At 35.1% G+C, this 13,397-nt stretch overlaps 1 protein-coding gene across 1 annotated transcript in view; it reads right to left on the bottom strand.

The window, feature by feature from the left end:
* LOC137401912 (nestin-like) overlaps nucleotides 1–13,397 on the bottom strand; it is a 1,051,237-nt gene that overhangs the window by 758,099 nt on the left and 279,741 nt on the right. The gene's annotated exons all lie outside the window — the stretch shown is intronic.

The raw sequence follows: 13,397 nt of genomic DNA, 5'->3' as shown, positions 1-13,397 counted from the left end.
ATGACAATAACTATTTTATATAACATATCTATAAGTGAGTGGGGTTAAGAAATTTGGCGAAATTAATCGTGAAACAACATTATTTTATCAATTATATATTAATATATTACGTTTTACAGATAGATATGCAGTATGAATTAGTTTTGTTATTATAATAAGAATAATACACGTAATTAAAAAGATTAAATACTAATAATATAATATTACAATTAAATGACATTAATATTGTTATATTAAATATAGATTAATACAGTACTATTAGGAGAATACTAGAAAATAACCCGAGTTACAACTACTAATACAAGTAGTTCATAAATTAAATTACTCACGTGCTTTGGTGACATGTGGAGTATGCAAACAGGTTAGAAAACATGTCGTCTTTGAAATGGCAAAAACAAAGGTAAGAGTAAGCAGGCGAATAAATAGTTTGTCACATCCAGCTTCACCCAGTTGCTCCACGCCCGGTGGAGGTCTGGTCTTTTCTCAGCTCTTGGCCAAAAAAAAAGGTGCCTCTCAGCTTGGCAGCTGTACAAACACTATGTGGCGTGTTAGACATGACGAATTGAAATAAACAAGTTGAATATGAGAAAGCGTGTTTGCTATTTGCTATAGATCAAACTTGAACTGAAACTAACATTATCTGGTCACGTGACTTACAATTCCCGCTATATGGCGCGAAAATTTTCTACAGCATTTTTCAACCATCATAGCGGACCAAAAGGCTCATCATTTTTATCAGAGGATGATATGCAATCGTTCAAACTAAGCTTAAAATATTAAACATATTTTTATGCTATGTTTTGAGATATCAGTGCTCAAAGTTGCAGCATTACGATGCCGATAAAATAGACGCGTAAGAACAATAGACATGGTTTTTATCGCAAGCGTGAAGTATATTTGTGAAAACAGTTCGACGAATAAGGATGCATGAAAGTGTAAACATAAACTATCTCGCACACATTTTAGCCGTTTTAGCACACATACGTCACATTTTAGCCGTTTTGGAAAACGAATCCAAACTATGGCGGTCTCGTGTGGCTGCGATTTTTTGTTCGTTTTTTAGCTTTTACGAGCTTTTAATCACATTCCCACATATTTGGCACCTACAACACAATAGAGTAAAACATGGCGAATCTTTTGATACCAAATAACTGTAATGTGAATTTTGTTGCAAGTCAACCTTTAAAGCTGAAAGTAAATTCCAATTCCCTTTCAAGTTCATTGAGTATTGTAGCCTCAGGCCCCACAATGTGACTACTTTTATTGAAATAATTTATATCTTTAAAGGGCATTCAAGGACTGGTGTGCCACAAAGAGCTAAAGGTTTTTGAAGTGTTTTGAGAGCTAATCATGTGGATATGAGTTCGGAAAGCTTATGTCAGTTTGTTAGTTGGTTGCTAGGTGTCGAGCATGCTGATCTTTCCGCTATGAAAATTATATTTGTTTTATGCTTTGAATGCACCCAGTTATACGATTATAATCTTGAATGGTTTAAATACTATTTTCATTTATTTTTCCTTCCAACAAATATAAATTATTGGAGTCAAACCTGCTATGAATAACTTTCAGTCTTTCACATCCTTACAATAACTTTGATCTACTTGAAGATAAACAACACCTTGTGTGTTTAGTCAATTCTCACAGCCACCTGAATACATTCATTAAAAAGGTATTGTTTACGGTGTAATGGTTTCTCCCCTTCTGGGCTATAGCTTGATTAACTCTGCCTTTCACAAAATGAGCCAGACATTAATGCTTTGGCAGCTGAACACTGAATTGTTTAGCTTCAGATCAAGGGGCCACCGTGAGGAATGATGGGAGCCTCGATATGAGAGTAATGTCAATGTCAATATAACCTCTGACAGGAACAGTAATAGGACCACAGAGAGAATCCCGTGAGTTATAACCAAAGGATTTGCACTAAAATCAAGCTGTACTATTTCTACAGTGTTCAAACAAGCCTTGATTTTGTGAGAGGCAGAGTTAATCAAGCTATAGCCCAGATGGGAAAAACCATTACACAGTAAACAATACCTTTTCAATGAATGTATTCATTGAAAAAGGTGTTGTTTATCTTCAAGTAGATTGAAGTTATGGTAAGGCTGTGAAAGACTGAAAGTTATTCATAACAGGTTTGACTCTAATAATTTTTATTTGTTGGAATGACAAATAAATGAGACTAGTATTTAAACAATTCAAGATTATAATCATATAACTGGGGGCATTCAAAGTTTAAAACAAATAGAATTTTCATGATACCATCATCAGTATGCTCGTCACTTAGCAACCAACTAACAAAGTGGCATGGACAACTCGCACTCGTATCCAACTGATCAGTTCTCAAAACTCTTCAAAACCCTTCAACTCTTTATGGTACATCAGTCCTTGCATGCCCTTTAATGATATAGCTCGTTTCAATTAAAGTAGCCATATTGTGGTGTCTGAGGCTACAATAATCAATGAGCTTAAAAAGGAATCAGGATTTACTTTCAGTTTTTTAAAAATTATGCATAAATTAGCTCAAGGAGTTACCTACTCTTGCCATATACAACTATAAAAATAGCTTATTACAGTTCCTGTCAGAGCTTGTATTGACATTTTGAGATCTGCTCTCATCTAGGCTCACATCGTTCCGCACACTGGCCCCTTTATTTGGAGTTAAACAATTCAGTATTTAGCTGCCAGAGCATTGCAGTCTGGGCAAATCCTAACTGTACCAATCAAACTGTACCTTTCGGACCATAAAGTTACGATTGAGCAACTTTAGCGTGATTGCTCAGCATACATGTACCTCATTCAATGGAATCTAGCACAAATTGACAACACACTGTATGGTATCACACTAAATATTATCACAAGGTAGCCTTTATAATTATATCACCTGTAAGAATAGAGGCCCAATGATATACAAACACAGGAGGACGAATATAGATGACAAATTTTAAAGAAAACACTAAGCTTTTGAGTCTCATGATTAGCTACCTAGACCCACGACAGCTCCAACAAAAGATGCTTAACAATGATTCCTGTGTAAATAGTTGATAGACAGCTGAGTGTTAAAATGTTGATGGGAATTTTTTGCACTGAATCCCATTCTGTTGCTATAGTCAGCATATATGTTCATGATGACTGGCAGCGGTACTATCTGTACTAGGTCTGCTAGAAGCCTAGCAGAAGATTAGTAACAATGAATATGCATCTAAAGATTTAATAGAGAGATAATTATTAAGATTTGAAGGTTATTTTTTTAATCAAAGTCACGGGTGCTGTCCAATTCCACTTATCTAGTCATGAAGACAAACAACCTTCCTATACATGCCTCAGATGCAAGAATTGTAAAGCATGCAAGTATAGTAGCATAATAAACCTAAGGGATTAATAAGTGCACTTTCTTTAGCCAGTTTCAAAGCCATCACTGTTTTAACCTGACAATAGAGTCATAGCTGCAAATGTGTTCAAAACCACTCAATTCTTAGTCAGTGATTGGGAACTTGTCATGTGTCACCCCTAACATTGTTGAATTTGGTATAAGTTCTGTATCTAAATTACTTTAGGTAGACTAAGTTAAGGGCTAGAGTTACAATATCTATTTTACTCCATTGTTATATTCTGGTTCCACTATAAACAATATTCAATAATATTACTATATCCTCTCATCATAGCTAAAATCATGTCAATATGTGTCAATCCTTAATTTTTAACAACTTGTAGCCTAGTATAGTCTTGGATGCCATGAGTTTCATCAATCACTCTTGCTAGCAGCCTAGCCTTAGGACTCAACTAATATTTGGGGCTCTAGCTAGATGCAGCAATGGCATGAATTACAGTTTATGTACAGAGCTTTACCTACCAGTCAATTAGCTGATAGAAGACAATTCTAAATTCCTTGATGCTGTAATGTCACCTAGCTGGGCATCTGTAGCAGTGACCATTAGACTATCCATAGGTTAGGCAAAATGATAAAAGATAATTTGATCATGCTGATCATTGAGATTATACATTAATCACTCTTGACTACAAATCAAATCTTTAAAATAATTCAGCTTGTTTCAACATCTTGTGGTGGCAACATTATAAATTTCTGCTGTTTTTCATTTGCTTACTCTAGACAATGAAAAGCCACGTTAAAAAGCGTTAGCATTACATAATGGCTGATGCCACACAAACAAATCGTTGTTATGGCTACCTGTTAGCTAGTACAAACTAGCTTTATCTAATACATCAGCATGGTCACTGTTCATAGCAGAGACTGGTGAGACCTCCATAATTACAATCCCATATCTCATCTCCGTGCTGCCATACCATAGGACTATTAATTTTGTTTTAAGGATGTTTACTTGATGAGCTTTGCTGGTTAATAGTTGTCTATCAAATGTTTCACACAAAGTTATAAAATAGGCCTGTGCTGATTGGGTAAACACCGTTGGGACAATAGCGAAGTATGTGGCATACCGGTTTGTTGGTTGCTAGGAGACAAACAACTTTGTATTTATGTTATGGAGGCAATATTTGTTTTAAGCCTGAGATGCACCAGTTTACATTATTCTGATACTGAATGTGTTCATATGTTAATCATAATCATTTGTCTTTCTAACAGCAAAACAGGAGATCTAAAGTCGGCCCGCTATGTGTTACTTACAGCCAGTAGAATACAATCAATGAAAGTCATGTTCACAGTGTAATGGTGAAGCTGTTTTGGGCAATTGCTTCGTTTACTCCGCTTCTCACAATGAGAAACTCGCATGTGTAGGAAGACCGTAGAAGTACTATAGCTCAAATATACTGCCATTCTCTTGGTTGGTTCAAATTCTCTTGCAAGGTCCCTGGATTAATTGCTCAGAAGATAAAGCTAAGAATTGATGCATAACAAACATCAGTACATAGAAGTTTGTGTATAAAATTGTTACTATACAGTAACTTTAGTATATTTAGTGGTTATGATGTGCCACAAAATGACATTTGTTGAAACTTATTTAAATATTTTGGATGATGTTATTGGACCATTGAAGTCATTCCAATGAAACTAAAACCAGTATAGGGGTAAGACATCAGCTACGAGTTGATGTAATTATTTTCTTTGTTAATTAGCCCTGGTCAGGGAAATTCGAGTTTGAATAAGATCATTTTTTAAGAGGGCAGATTTCGAGCTAGCAGTGTTATATATAATCAGCACTAGCTGCATTACTCGCCTACAGTAACAGATTCACGTGCAGCATAAGGTTTATTGAGAGTTGTCTTTGATACTGTAAAACAACTCCAAATTTTAATGAGACGAATTTTTTGAGCAGGCAGATTTCGAGCGAGCAGTGTCCTATATAATCAAAATATGGGGAAAGATGCCATGAGTAATACATAAACGATTTTTTCTTTAGCCAAACATAAGCACACAAATTTTATACAAGTCAAAATAAATGTTATTGCAAGCAAACTCATTGTTTGTGATATTGAATATTCTCGTTGTAAGGAAATTTACTGATTTACTACATCACAAAGACTGAATCGGCAGGTTTTATTGGCGGACAACTGAGAACTAGAGTTGTCCCGATTTTGGTATCAGAATCGGTATCGGTGCCAATATGGGTGTCAAGTATCTTAATCGGTATCGGCCGTTCTTTTCTTAAAAAATCTGAACCTTCCGATACTTTTTACAGATCAACCATTTAGCAAAAAACTATATTTTAGCCTGCTATACTAATAAAAAATCATCAGATGTAAGCTTCTTACTTTTGCTTAATGAATTTCAGGCCTACCACACAATTTGTTTCATGTCTATAGCCTGATCAACACAGCGAAGGAAGCTTTTTAGCTGGAACGTAAACACAAAGTGTGGAATTTCCCAATTACAGCGATAAGATTTATTGCAGGCAATCACGAACAAGATAACAAAAATGGGAGGCAACAACGCGGTGTAATATTTCTATTTACTAGCATTACGAAAGTAGTTTAAACAGTCAACGCATAAAGTTTTCTATCGATCTCTTGTTCCTGACGATACAATGGATCGTTTGTATTGTACAAAATATGGTAACTCTAGTGGCGTATCGGTATATGTAGCCTGTCCTCCAACATCTGTGGCAAGTGAATCCCCCTTCAGTATGCTTGGCTACATTGATAATGATGGAAGAAAAGAGACGTCTTACTGAGATAATTGAATCACTAACGGTTTTTAAAAGAAACATTGATTTGCTCTAAACTGGTACAGGCACAGCAGTTCATCCAACAACAGAAGAGGGACTTCGTTATCATATATAGAACTGTACCACTAACAGTAATTACCTTTATTTACAAGAAACAGGGACAGTTTTGTTACTACATGCGCGGTATGTCAGTATGTGAATATGTATATATATTTTGTCCATAAATGCAAACAAATAAATACAATACTATTCATGTTTTTTTTTGCATTATCTTTGTATTTGCATAATAAAATTAACAACTATCTATGCAACACAAAATATCTGAATCGGATTATTTTTCAATTAGGATCGGTATATCAGATCGGTATCTGAATCGGCTGGTGAATTTAGAATCGGGGCATCTCTACTGAGAACGGTGCTGAAATCACTGCCTTGTTCACCTTAGTTTGCTTGACCTAGTTCTCAAAGACCAACCAAATTATAGTCTGGTGGACAGATGTTTACACAGCCTTGAGGACCAATAACACAAGTTTTAATAAACTTATTAGAGACATTAGAGAGATTGCTAAAATATTATGTCTGTAGCTAGACTTAACATTTTACCGTAACAATCGTTAGCAATTACAAAATAAAATATATGCTAATTATAGAGCCGCGTAGGAGTAGACTTTTATCACAATAGCCGATGTGAATACGAGAGCTGGAAACAGGATACCTCACTATGTAAATCATTTTGTGCATATCTTGGCATATCTTTTTCTTCTGAGCGTTTTTACTGGGATCAAATTATGTATATTTTTATCTTCAAATATCATGACAGGAAGATTGCCTAAAACAACAAAACACATCTTGAATGATAAAACAAACATTTAAACCTTCTTTTAAAATCAACTAAAGGCTGGCACAATCACAGGTTTAAAGAACAACTACTGATTTATTAACGGAACTAACATTACAAAACTACCTGGTATTAAATCTTTGCTATTCAATAATGTCAGCATCTTTGGGATAATTTTTAGACCATCCCAAAAATGAAAATAATAATTTTAAGCATGAACCATTTTTTTATGGTTCAGAAAGTTTCAATTATTCATTATGTTTATTATGCAAGTTTGAAAAACAGGAATTAGACAGATTAATGCTGTATTTATTTACTTCCTGTTAATAATTTAATTTCAGTCTCAGTATTTAAAGTCAGAGAATATACCCTTATGTTTTAGTAGGGACTCGATCTAGTCTTGTGATTAGCTAGCTTCATTTTTGAAAATGAAGTCAGCTGCTTGCAGATAGGAGAAAAAGGGGATAACTCTGGATTACCACAACACATAATTGTAAACTAATTGGTGTGTTTAATGGTAAGACCACCTGATAGAGCAGCGCTGTCCATGATAAAAAAACAAAAACATTTTCAGCTTGTTGTGGATCTTTCATTCGTCAGATATATCTGTAACGGATCACGGTAAAATCATTAGGCCATCCTTAGCCTAGCACATCTGTACTTGAACAAAATGTTATATGAGTAGAGTGAATGGAATATATTCAATTTATTTGTGAGATGAGTCTTAAATATGTAGTTGCACCAATTTTAGTTAATTCTATCAGAAATATTTGATTTTATTCTATGATTTGCTATTATTTTTTTATGTTTGACTGCTCAGATGTTTCAATATTAAAATCTACAAAACTGTATAGCTGTTAAAACTTTTACAAACTGTTTTGTATCACAATTTCTTTTTAGCAATAATCAGTCGTGTCAGACGTATTACGGTCACAGAGTTCTCACTCATAGTAGATCATTAGACTGGGTGATTTCTATTAAACAATAGTTCTACTGAAAGTGATTATTTTATTGTTAGCTGTAACAATATTGCTGAAATAACCTTGCTAACTTGTCCTAACCTGTACAGATCAGATGTAGCATATCTAGCTTTGTACAGAGTGTTTTGATTAGTGAAAAGTTGATTTATTAGCCTATTATATCTGTAGTTGAACAATAGGAAATATGCATTGACTGAATTGACTATATTCCATTTATTGGTGAGATGAGCCTTAAAGATGTAGTTGCACCAATTTTAGTTAATTCTATCAGAAAGTAATGATATTATTTTACGATTTGTTATTGTTTTTTATGTTTGAAGTGGCCTGACTGCGAAGTTGTTTGAAGATAAAATTCTACATTTTATTGCTGTTAAAACTTTTCACAAACTATTTTTACTGCATATTCTTCTTAGCAACAACCAGCCGTGTCAGAGGCATTACGGTTACATAGTTTTCACTCATTGTACATCAATAGACTTTAAGTGAATTTTATTTAGCAATAGTACTACAGAAAGGGATTATTTTATTGTTAGTTGTAATAATATTGTTAACTCCTTTGACTTGGACATGCTCACAGTAGTAGGGGAAATGGCTGAACAGGTGTCCGAGATCACTTTGCAACACATTTGTGGCACTTTTATTGCATGATCGGGTGTAAGACTTTATGCTGAGTATTCTGGTATCAGCATGTATTTCACAGGCGGTCTGCCTCAAAAGTTATGATAGTTCATCTGCAGTCAGAGTTTTGTTATAAAAAATCTGCCATAAAATGTTTTTTTTAAATCTTCGAACAAGTACTGAGTTAATTGACATGTTAATTATTCATGAATTTGTTTTGTTTATGAATAGAAATAAACTCCTGTCTGCGCACTCTTAACAAACCATAGAAAAAAAATTGAGCCGTGAAACTAATTTGATCCAGCCATCTTTATGGTTGCATACGGCAAGGGTAGGTAACTCCTTGAGCAAACTTGTGCATAACTTTTAAAAACTGAAAGTAAATCCTGATTCCCTTTCAAGCTCATTGATTGTTGTAGCCTCAGGCCCCACAATATGACTACTTTCATTGAAACGAGTTATATCATTGAAGGGCATGCAAAGACTGATGTTCCACAAAGAGCTGAAGGGTTTTGGAGAGCTTTGGGAACTAATCATTTGGATATGAGTGTGGGTTGGCTATGCCGCTTTATTAGTTGGTTGCTAAGTGACGAGCACACTGATGTTGGTGTTTTGAAAATTATATTTGTTTTAAACTTTGAATGCACCCAGTTATACAAATATAATCTTGAATGGTTTAAATACTATTTTCGTTTATTTGTCCTTCCAACAAATAAAAATAATCGGATTCAAACCTGCTATGAATAACTTTTAGTCTTTCACATCCTTACAATAACTTTAATCTACTTGAAGATAAACAATACCTTTTGTGTTTAGTCAATTCTCACAGCCACCTGAATACATACATGTACAATGAAAAGGTATTGTTCACGGTGGAATGGTTTCTCCCCTTTGTGGCTATAGCTTGATTAACTCTGTCTCTCACAAAATGAAGGCTTGTTTGAAGGCTGTAGAAATAGTACAGCTCGATTTTACTACAAATCCTCTGGTTATAACTCACTGGATTATCCTTGTGATCCTAAAACAGATCCTGTCAGAGGTTATAGTGACAGTCACATTACTCTCATATCGAGGTTCACATTGTTCCTCACACTGGCCCTTTGATCTGAAGCTAAACAATTCAGTGGTTAGCTGCCAAAGCATTGATGTCTGGAGAAAAATGACTAATCAAACTGCACCTCGTGCACCATAAAGTTATGATTGAGCAAGTTTAGCCATATTGCTCAGCGTCAGCTCACTCATCGTAATCTAGTGCAAATTGGAAGCACACAGTCTGATTATCCAAATATAGCCTTTATGATTATATTGCCTGTAAGAATAGAGAAACAATGATATACAAACATATGGGAGGACAGTGTCTAAAGAAAACAAGGCTTTTGACCAATAGCGTAGACCCACGGCAGCTCTAACAAAAGATGCTTAATAATGATTCCTGTGTAAATAGTTGATAGACAGCTGAGTGTTAAAATGTTGATGGGAATTTTTTGCACTGAATCCCATTCTGTTGCTATAGTCAGCCTATATGTTCATGATGACTGGCAGCGGTACTATCTGTACTAGGTCTGCTAGAAGCCTAGCAGAAGATTAGTAACAATGAATATGCATCTAAAGATTTAATAGAGAGGTAATTATTGAGGTTTGAAGGTAATTGTTTAACCAAAGTCACTGGTGCAGTCCAATTCCACTTATCTAGTCATGAAGACAAACAGCCTTCGTATACATGCCTCAGATGCAAGAATTGTAAGGCATGCAAGTATCGTAGCATAATAAACCTAATGCATTAGTAAATGTACTTTCTTTTACCAGTTTCAGAGCCATCACTGTTTCTAATCTGAAAACAGAGCCATAGCTGCAAATGTGTTCAAAACAGCTCAATTCTTAGTCTGTGATTGGGAACCCTGTCAAGTGTCACCCCTAACATTGATGAATTTGGTATAAGTTCTGTATCTAAATTACTTTAAGTAGACTAAGTTAAGGGCTAGAGTTACAATCTCTATTTTAGTCATTTGTTCTATTTGGTTCCACTTTAAACAGTATTCAATAGTATTACTTTATCCTCATCTCATTATAGCTAAAATAGTTAACAATGTTGGTAGAATAAATTAAATACACTTTGTCAATCCTTAATCTTTAACAACTGTAGCCTAGTATAGTCCTGGATGCCATGAGTTTCGTCAGTCACTCTTGCTAGTAGCCTAGCCTTAGAACTCAACTAATATTTGGGGCTCTAGCTAGATGTAGCCACGGCATGAGTAACATATCGATCTGGAGAACTTTACCTATGAGTCAACGAGCTGATAGAAGACAATTCTAAACTCCTTGATGCTCTAATATCACCTAGTCAGGCACCTGTAGCTTTGACAATTACACTATCCATAGGTTTAGCAGAATAATAAAAGATAATTTTATCATTTTGATCCTTGAGATTATACATTAATCACTGATGACTACAAACCAAATCTTTCAAATAATTCAGGTTGTTTCAACATCTTTTGATTGCAACATTATAAATACCTGCCGTTTTTTATTTGCTTACTTTGGAGTCTAGAAAATGAAAAGCCATGTTAAAAAGCTTCAGCGTTACATAATGCCTGATGCTACACAAACCAACCGTTGTTATGGCTACATGTTAGCTAGTACAAACTAGCTTTACCTAATAATTCAGCATGGGCACTGTTCATAGCAGAGATTGGTGAGACCTCCATAACTACAATCACTTATCTCATCTTCGTTCTGCCATACCCTAGGACTATTAATTTTGTTTTAAGGATGTTTACTTGATGAGCTTTGCCGGTTATTAGTTGTCTATCAAACGTTTTACACAGAGTTATAAAATAGGCCTATGCTGCTGGGGTAAACACCGTTGGAACAATAGCAAAATATGTAGCATACCGGTTTGTTTGTTGGTTAGTTGCTAGGTGACAAACAACTTTGTATTTATGTTATGGAGACAATATTTGTTTTAAGCCTGAGGTGCACCAGTTTACATTATTCAAATACTGAATGTGTTCATGTGCTGATCATAATCATTTGTCTTTCTATCCGAAAAACAGGAGATCTAAGGTCAGCCCGCTATGTGTTACTTCCAGCATTTCATAGGTTATTAACTTACAATAACTTTCATCCACCTGGTAAACAAAATATATGTAGGTAATACAATTAATATCTTTTTGTAGCCTCAGTATAAACTAAAGGTATATTATCCATGACTGGTATCAAGGCTTTGATAAAATTGATCACACAGTAACTACATGTTCAATCGATATCTTACTATTCAATGAGCATACCTCTTTACATTTAGGCCTAGTTCCCATATACGCCAAAGCGATGAAAGCGCTGCAGACGCTGTCGGTTCTAGTTCACATTTCTAGATTCTGTCGATTCTAGGTTCACAATACAACGGTGAAAAGTGAACCTAGACACTGAGTAGCGGCAAGCACTACGATCAACGCAATAGTTTAAAGCTGTTTAAATTTTGTGAAGAGCCGCAGGCAAAAACCTTCCCATAATGCACTGGATAGGTGCAGGTCTGCATCATCGAAAGAGCACGCCAAGCGAACATTTTTTATGCGAAAATTCTTCTTTTATGCGAAAAAAGGTCTTGCATTCGACATGGATAACCAGGCTTTAGGCTCCTTATGATTACAATCCACATCAATAGTTGTCTCATCATAGCATCGCAAAAACAGAATGCCGACTGTTAACAGGCAATCATGAGAATAATACATTACATCTGACCCATTTGCGTCCATAGTTTTACCTTATCATGGTGACAGGAAGGAGCAGCTTTTAACCCAATTAAAGGATACATGACAGCAGTTGAGTTTATGCATTTTACCAAAACATTCAATTGTAATCTAGGATTTTCTCATGAAATAATTTTCAAGATTTATTTAGTTTAATAAAGAACCAGACTTTCTATTGCTGGGTATGAGACAATATTGTGTAACTTATAACTAATGGTGCACTCTATGACATAGCCTTGGGTCATCAACAAATTCTTCAAGATTTATTTAACTAAAGGCTATAATAATACCCCAAACTTTATTCTATGATGAATTATTAGTCTTGTTCATCAATTCGACATCATATCTGCCCCATATAGCAAAGTTATAAATTTGAAAAGAATGTATTCAGTTACATATTGTAATTGTTTAAGAAAGTCTAACAGTGCAATATTTACAGATGAAGAGACAAAGTTGAAAGAATAAGTATGCTTAATCAATAATAATAAAATACAAGCATGGCGAATCACAGTACAGAAAAAAACATCATGTGATCACTTTGATGATGCATGTCTAGTGGGGCTCTTGTGTGTCCTTATATACTATAAGCCTGCCCTCTGGCTTGAGGGCTGGCTGGTCATTTCTCTTCCAGCTCGAATTTAGCCGGTTCGGATCGAGTCGTCTTATCGGTTTGGTAGGGCCAAGTTGTAGTTCACCCGGGACCTTTAGTGTCTGTCTGGACTGATCATCAGTTGCAGTTGTCACACTTTTAACTTTCTGGGTCGTGCCATTGATTGCCTGTGAAATTCGTATCACCTGGAGTCTGTAGGTACGCAGCGAATTGTTCCAAGCTCCGCTGAGTAGCAGCCAAATCTGAATAAACAGAAAACCCTCATTATACTTATTATATAAAAAAGGGTTACTTTTACTAATGAACAGGAATATATCAATGACAAACCTCTATCAACATGCTAAAGGCAGTCTAAAAGTCAAACTGCCACCATTTTGATATAACATCATGAACTTATGCAGTAAATTCTCACATATTATGTAACTCAAGCGACATCAACATATCTACATAAAGTTACCAGGAGTGAGC

Source organism: Watersipora subatra, chromosome 8, assembly GCF_963576615.1.
Source record: "Watersipora subatra chromosome 8, tzWatSuba1.1, whole genome shotgun sequence".
In the NCBI taxonomy this organism is placed as follows: Eukaryota; Metazoa; Bryozoa; class Gymnolaemata; order Cheilostomatida; family Watersiporidae; genus Watersipora; species Watersipora subatra.
This window is presented reverse-complemented; position numbering and strand designations above follow the sequence as displayed.